Source organism: Dipteris shenzhenensis, chromosome 16, assembly GCF_047967505.1.
Source record: "Dipteris shenzhenensis isolate YYH24624 ecotype China chromosome 16, Dip_SZ_1.0, whole genome shotgun sequence".
Lineage (NCBI taxonomy): Eukaryota > Viridiplantae > Streptophyta > Polypodiopsida > Gleicheniales > Dipteridaceae > Dipteris > Dipteris shenzhenensis.
Genome location: NC_141611.1, coordinates 34,326,432 through 34,335,249, shown reverse-complemented (window position 1 = coordinate 34,335,249; position 8,818 = coordinate 34,326,432).

The window sequence follows — 8,818 nt, the reverse complement described above, 5'->3', positions numbered from 1 at the left end:
AAAACTGACGAAAGTGGTATTTCACCACACAGTCACTTCCTAGTGACGATTTTGCATCAACAGGAAATAAGCATGAATCTGCAACTTTCAATGTCTCTACGCATAGGCATACGATGCAATTTCTGTGGCAACTTTTCACCGACCTGCAGAACAGTGGTCGCACAACAAAAACAGGGCCTTTTTCTGAGTGCCTGCGGAGAACTTCCGCCTCCAAAACGGGCCCCGAAATGACCTCGCAGCATATAGTACCCTCTCGCCACACCGCGAAGGGTGTCTCAATCTGAGACAGTGCACTCTTGCACTTCCGGCTGTGCTACCTGCAGAGATTTGCTCCCAAACTCGAAAAAGGAAAGCAACACTGGTCCTCTTACCAGGACACTGCGAACTTGGTTTGCTTTCTTGAGCTCCTTACCACGAACAAGGCTCTGATACCATGTGAAGATAGTGGGAGAGAGGGAAGGAGTCTCACTTGAGGCTTTCTCACAAGCACAATGGGGGAGTACACACAAAGGTGGAGGCTGAAAATAGTTTTCCTCTTCTTAGTTGTGAAAGCCAAAAGAACTCTAGTACAAAGAAATAGAAGAACCCTATATGTGGGTCTCAAACCAAACTCAACTAACTAAGGTGGCATACTAACTGAGCCACGAACTAGTGTAGATAAGGATAGTTGTCATCCTATTATTCGTGGGTGGTGTACCAACCGCATCTGTAGCTAACAAGTCGGTGACATAAATGCACAATGGTCACCCTGGCATATCGCGAGTGGAGCTCGATATCTCAACATCCCTTGAGAAGACCGAAAAACCCAGTCACCTCGCCTAAGAGCACCAGCCTTAACTTGCTTAGTATCGAACAAGGCCAGGTGGCCGAAGTACCCTTAAAAGTCATCACAAGAATGCAAGCCAAAGCAATAGGTAAGGCAATGAGGAAACTGGCAAGGAAAGATAAAGGGCCCTTACTATGCAAGGCCCTGAGATCCCTCAACATCCACAGACTCGGTCGAAGAAGGCCATAAGGGTAGGTGATGGGTATGAGCAGGTGCTCATCCAAGACGGATTCGATGAGGAGACAACCACCCTTGCCACCTCCTCTACCTCCAAACGTTCTTCCATCTAGGGTGACCCAAAGGTACATTCTAGCTCAGAGGTAAACAAGCCAGTGCAGGCCTCAAGAAGCAATACATAATAGAGGCTCAAGACTTTGTACGAGACTGCCAAGAAAAGTTCGAGCATAGACTCACGTCGAGTAGAGGGTCAGATACTATCCATGTAGCCCACCTGATGGGCCACCGAGGGGCAAAAGTGTTCAAAGTGTGAAAAGGTGGAAGAAGAGGAAGGATTCAGCTTTGATCAGTCAAAGGCTCTGGATGTGATGCAAAAAATGTTCCAGCTTGACCCAGTATTGCAAAACCTATAGGAAGAAGGAGACCTTTATGGTTTTGAGGACTGGTTATCCATGGAAGGAGAGTCTTCACAAGAACCCTGCGATAATGCTAGGTTGGCTACCTTCATATTGATCAAGGTAAAAATGCCCATTACCTCCCTGCTGAGAGGAAATCTCATCCTTTGGTGAGACCTATCCAATTGGATGAACAAATCATTCCTACCCCTAGGCCCTACCAGCCCTAAGGCCAACCGATTGTCGTCGAAATAGGGGTAGAACTTACCTAAGGTTCCCATCAATAAGCTAGGCCAATACTTCGAGGGTGATGACACGAATGCTACTATCCGCATAATCTATCAACACCAAAAGGTTTATGCCATCCTGGATGGGGGGTGGGGAGTGAGTGTCTGTATCAAGGAATGCTGGATAAAGTGGGGAAAACCTGCACTTAAGGAAACCCATGTGGTAGTGAGGTTGGCCAATGGCAGAACTACAGAACCCTTGGGAGTCCTTACTAGCATTAACATTAAAGTATTTGGATTCATGTACCCCATCAGGTTCATAGTCATGGACTTCACCCCGACAACCGGGATATGAGGCTATCCTAGGCAGAACCTTCTTACGAATGTCAGGACTTGTACACAACTGGCGTATTGATAACATCTATTTGTGGCACAAGGAACAAATCATGCGAGTGGACTTGCACACCTATAAGGCCCATCCATTTTCAAAACACCTTTTTGCCACAAAATCCAACATAACCCTGTAGAAGAGAAGAGGTGCAAGTCGATTTGTAGTTCACAGGGTAACACCAGGTCCTTTCCAATATGATATGTTCATCAGTTGCTTCTGTGGGGAGAACATAAAAGTGTATTTCTACTACCTGGTGAACAACCATTAGACTTAACTTCACAAAACCCAAGGTGCTTATGAGTTGGCCATTGATAGCCCTTATTGAAGAGACGGTGAGGTTTAGGGGTACCTGTAGCTTTTCCCATACCTCATGAGAGATGAAGTTGTGGTTCGCTCTTGGATCCATGAGTGCTCTAATGCGCATGCACGAGCCCTACAATTGAACATGCAACCTAGCTGGTTCTATTGTTAGCTCATCCGCTAGTCCCGACTATTCAAGCATTGCCTTAAGTAGTGTCATTTGGTTAGGATGTTTGAGCTTAGTGTTACATGATCTTGATTCTTCGATGGCCTAGCGTTTCATCCTGGCTACCTCGGCCTTGAGTTCCCTTTCTCTATGGATGGCTTGAAGGGTAGGTAGTGTGAGTGGTCCATAGTATCTTTATAATTTTCTCCTATTAAGATAGCCATCCATTTCTATTCCATTGAGGGTGGCTATTCGACACACCCCTTGATTGTGGAGTGATCTCAACAATGCAGTAGGGACCCATACCTCGGTACTTGATATTTTCTTGTATTGCAGACGTTGTAGAGGAGTTTCAAATATCCCTCTACTAGGTCTTTGTTCTTGAGGTTGCAGTCGAGCCACTTTTGACGTCAGGCCTTCTCCCCAAGGCAGTAGGCTGCATGCAAACTTCTCTTCTAACCTTTCAAGGTCAACTAACCATTCTGCCAATGCATTCTCTGTAAGACTTTCCTTGACAGTAAGATAGAGGGTAGGCAATACATAATCCATCGTCATCACTGCCTGCACCCCGAAGGCTAGGCTAAAGGGTTATAGTGTGTGGCCACCTTGTGTGGCCACCTTGTAGAATGTTCTGTAGGCCCATAATGCTGCAATGAACTTATGCTCCCAGTCGGTATGACTCCTCTATTGTACAAGTTATGATCTTACTGCAAGTTTTATTGGAGCTCTCGGCCAAGCCATTCACCCCATATAGTATGGTGTTGACTTCCTATGAATTCAATAGTCAAGATTGCTATCATTTTGTTGAGGAAATGAGTTCCTCGGCCATCAGTAACTAGCTCCAAGGGACATCCGAACCGCATGATAACTTGTTCATATAAGAATTTGGCAGTGGATCTCGGATCTGCCTTCACGGTGGCTCTCCCTTCTACCCACTTGGTTAAGTAATATGTGGCGAAGGTGATGTATCTGGCCATGGTTCCTTTAGTTGCTGGACTTATGGGTCCAATAAAATATATGCCCCATTTCCAAAGGGCTGGTCGGTTCATGTCCACCTTCTATGGGATTTGCACATGTTGGTAGGGGTCGCACTGCTTGATGAATTCGATTGGGTCTCCCAAGAGAGTCGTCCACCAAAGGCCAGCTTGGAGCACCTTACGTGGTGTAACATCCAAAATTACCTCCTATAATTCCAGAGTGGGCTTCCTCGAGCACCTTGATGTATTCGTGCTCACACACACATCTTTGCATGATGCCATCCTTATCCATGTGGTATAGTTGGCATGCAATGAGCTCATACGACGCTACATCCTTAGTGAGTTTGTGGGATCTATATTTCTTAAGAGCTTGGCCAAGGGTAAAACCATTGGCCAAGTAGTGATCGATCTCAGTGGCCCATTCAGGTATGATGTCAATGAAGAAGAGGGACGTGTTTAGGAGGTCATCTTTGACTCCCATCGAGGCTTTGCCGTTTGGGATTCTCAACAAGTGGTCGGCTAGGACATGGGAGTTCCCCTTACATATAGTGACTATGAAGTTGAACTACAAGAGGATTAGCATCCAGTTGGTGATGTGTCCCATCATGCATGGCTTGTTGACCAAGTATAACAATTCTTGGTGGTCCATGAAGAAGAAAAACTTGTTAGCCAACAAGTAGTGCCTGAACTTCTTGATTGCATAGACCATGGCCAGCCTTCCCTCTCGGTTGTTGTGTAGTTGACCTCGGCCTCATTCAATTGGCAGCTCACAAAGTACACCAGTTAGTCCAGGTTATGCTCCCCTAGTTGGGCTAGCACACACCCAATAGCAAAGTTGGAAGCATCGATATGGACGTGGAATATTAGATCCCAGTCGGGTGCTCTCAACACCGGTGCAATGGCTAGGGCTAGTTTGATGGTTTCAAAGGAATTATGGCATTACTTGGTCCACTCAAAGGATACTAGCAGTTTGTATATATGTTCACATAGAATAAGATGAACCTTCTATATAGTAGCCTGTGTGGCCAATAAATTGTTGGATTCCCTTTGAGTTGGTGGGGGGTGGTAGCTCCAAGATGAGTTTGATTTTGTTGTGGTCTATAGAGATTCCATTTTGGGACACTATGTGGTTGAGAATTACACCATGTTTGACCCAAAAATGGCACTTAAGATGGTTCAGCGATATGCAGTATAATCGACACTTCTCTAAGACGAGTCTGAGGTATTTTGAGTGATCATCCCACGTCAAAGTTCACACATATGTCATCCAAGAAGACTTTTAAAAAGTCTCTTTGGTACTCCTCGAATACTGTGGTCATCATCCGTTGGAAGGTAGCAGACACGTTGGTCAACCCAAATATCATTACTCTAGCCGCATACACACCCCACTCGGTTGCAAAGACCATTTTGTGTTGATCCTGTAGGGTGATAGACACTTGGTTGTAACCAAAAAATCCATCTAGCAAGCTATAGGCTTCCTTTTTGCCTACCCTTTCTAGGACATGTTCCTTGAATGGCAAGGGGTAGTGGTCATGCCTAGTGGTAGCATTAACTTTTTTAAAATCCATGCATACTCTAATTTTTCCATTTTTCTTTAGGGCTATCATGATGGGTGACACCCAGTCCATATTCTCAATCTCATAGATGAATCCCACATCTATGAGTTTCTGGATTTCCTCCCTCACTATGAGTGCGTACTTGGGATTCATAGGGTAGGGATGTTGACATACTGGCATGGCATTGTCTAGCATGGGGATCGTGTGTTGCACTACTTCAACAAGCACCCCTTAAGCGTTCTCCTTGCTGGGGGTGAGATTGTTGGCGAGACAAATACAAGTTGGGGGTCCTACCCTTCTAGAGCTAGGTTTACCTCCTCGGGGCTAGTCCATCATATCCTTGGGAGCACCCATCTTCCCGAGATCTCTTGGGCTGTTTGTATAAGGTCTTGCAATCCTCGATGGTTTAGGCCTTGTAGTGGTCTAGCACTTGTCCTAGGTCTTCCTTCTCTTCAACCTCCTCCTATATTTTTATAGGAGAAGTGGCCCTTTTGGCCTTAGCCGTGAGATTTTGGCTAAAGGGAGTTTTGGACCTAAAGGGGGCTCTTTCATTGCACTTATAGAGCCAACGGGGGAGGTTATCTTGCTCACCCTGGCTCCCCAATTAGAAGAGAACTCATGGTGAGTGGTCATGGCACCTACATATGATAGCCAGTGGAGATCTGATTTGACCCTTTGTTCACCTCATGGGGTTTGAGCATGTTAAACATTCTAAGGGGGACCACCGGGTTCAGACCCTCGAGCTCGAGGCTAGTGATCTGGAACCCTATTCTCTTTGGAACATCAATGTTGGGACAGCTTCTCTCACAAATGGTGGTAGAACTATAGTAGTCCTACTTTGTGGACCAAGTCTTGCTCCTTCAGTTTCTCCCTCACCAGCCCACAACAAAGAAGTTCTATGGGAGGGCGGACCAGAAGCCCCATCCACCTCCAACCTCGAAAAGAGTCCAACCCTGATGGGAGCAAAAGGCCAACCACAGTGGCAACTCGGTGCTATTGCCCATTTTGTTCGTCATTGTCGTCTCCCACTCAAGAAAGCCATGAACAATAAGAGGCTATTCTTTGTGCTCAATGCTACTTCAACTAGAACCGATGAGACCAGAGGGAGTCCAAGCAGCACAGGAGTCCCTAATCACTCCAGAGACATCTTTGCCGAAAGCACCCGTGCCAAGAAGGACACCTCGCCATCCCGCGCTTTGGGCTCTAGGCTCCAATCCACTTCCTCAATCATAGCATCCCTCCAAATGATGGGTCCCCACCAAGCTCTTGGAAGACCAAGGCAAGTAGGTCATCTAGGTGCCGAAGGTTAAGTTATAAATTGCGAAGGTTATGAAGGTAGCAACACAAGAACCTATGTCGACCCGAGATGCAGAATCACAAGAACATACCAACGAACCGACCGTAGCAAACCAGCCCCAAAATCTTGAACGTGCTCTATTACCACAAATCATCCAACTCAACACTAAAATCACCCATGGCAACGAAGGACAACACAAGAATGGACCCCTGCAATGCGGGATGTTACAAAAGAACCTCCCTCCAAATCCGAAGGCAACCCTCAAGGGTAGTTGCGATCATACCATCTCCAATGGTACCATCCAACTCACAAGAGCAAATGTCTATGCCAAAGGCGGTCCCACAAGAACCCATTCTCCCATGACAAAGGACCATTCCATGATGACTCGTCATAATGCCAATGTACCTCTAAAATCCAAGGTAAGATACAAGCTGGACACATGCTCTACATGGCTTTTAACATGCTATGCAGCAACACGATGTCCATCTACACCACATTCCTCATGATCATCGAGTCTAACTCTAGGTGAGCCAATAGAGTAGACATATCACCTGACACACCTGTAGCCCATAAGTCACTGCCTTGCATATACACTTTTAGCCGAAAAAGTTATCGAGATCAGAGGCTAGAGACTAAGTATGGCTACGCTCAAAGGCCATAGAGAAAAGGAGATCACGAGGGCGAAGGGATGTCATAGGGGTGAACAAGGAATTAGAAGTGGAGGGAAGGAAAAGGGAGACTATGACACAAGGGGAAAGGGAGAGGGGGAAGAGAAGCATGTACATGATAGGAAGAGGAACGTTGAGATATAGACATCAAGGGAAGTGAACCATACTTTATTGGAAAGAAGGGATGAGAGGGAAATATCAAAATACTAGCTAGGTGGCTTTACAAGAATGAGCGTGTCTCATCAAGGAATAGCCCCTTCCTTTTATAGCCAAAAGAGGGGGTCTCTCCACATTAATGTATCCTCCCACATGCATGGTGTGTGTGGAAAAGTCTCCCATGTGGGCTAGGTGGGTACACACTCTCAATTGTGTGCGACAACCCTTTGCCTCAATTTTCCACATAAATCAAGCCCCATATCTCAAGTCTATGATACTCCCTTGGTCTCTTTCCAATTTTATAATATGTTCAGACCTCTAGGAGGACAAGTGGAGGGTTGGCACAAGGAATCTTGCCACCTCATCCTACTTTCCCCATTATTTAACTAGCTCTCTTGGTCCTTCTATACCTCCCCCACATGGGCCTATCTCATATGGAGGGAATAACTCAATATAATAGCCATCTCCACCCATTTTATATTGCTTCTCCCATGGACTTTGAGCCATATCTCACTTAATGCATCCTAGGTGGAGGGGTGGCACATGGTCATGCCTTGCCACCTCAACCTTGGGCCCTATGCACACCATATTTTATTATATTATTGCCACATATACAAACACACATACATATTAATGCCTTTTTCCTTATACAATTTTATCCATAACAGTTCCCCCCCCAGGCAGGGAATGCACAGCATTTCCATGCCTGGGACCATCACGCACAAAGAAAGGCTTGAGGTAACGCTTGTTGATCACCTTCTTGCCATATGGTTTATGCAGCTCCTGAACTTGGACAGACCCATTGCTACGTTCTTTGATGACTTTGTATGGACCAGCCCACAGTGGCAGAAACTTCTTATCCATTTGGTGGTCCAATCTATTATCAAAGCATAGCACAACATCCCCCTCAGCAAAGTGTCTTTCCCATCCCTTGCGAATCTTAGCATCCAATCGGGCCTTTTGTCGATTCTTTTGGATCTCTGTTTGATGTAGTGCAAAGCGTCGGGTCTCATCTAACTTCTCAAGTTGTACCAATCTGGCCTCTACATGTTCATCTTCTGTCATCCTCTGTTCCTGCGCCAATCTCAAGGCCGGAATCTCTATCTCTAGTGGTAAAACTGCCTCAGTACCATACACCAACTCAAAAGGGGTGTGACCTGTAGATGTTTTATGAGTGATGTTGTAAGCCCACACGGCTTCAGTGACCTTCTGATCCCATTGGCTCCTATTCCCTGTGGCCATTTTTCCCATGGTTTTACAAAGGAGGCCATTGGTCCACTCTGTTTGACCCATGGATGCTGGATAATAGATGCTAGAAGTGTGATGATCAGTGCCCATGTGATCCATGAGTAACTCTACTGCTTCATTTAAGAATGGACTCCCATGGTCAGAGACTATCTCCATGGGTGTCCCAAACGTTGTGCAGATACGTTCAAATATGAAACTTGAAACTGCCTTGCCATTTGCTGCAGAGAGAGCGATAGCTTCAGCCCACTTAGTGACATACTGAGTGGCTACCAAAAGATACTTCTTTTTGCGGGCAGTCATGGGCAAGGGCCTGACAAAATCTATTCCCCACTTCTGAAATGGATGGATGGACATCACTGGGTGATGTTGCCCGGGACGCAAATCCTTCCTACCGAAGAATTGACATGGTTCACAGGTTTTGCAATACAAAGTGA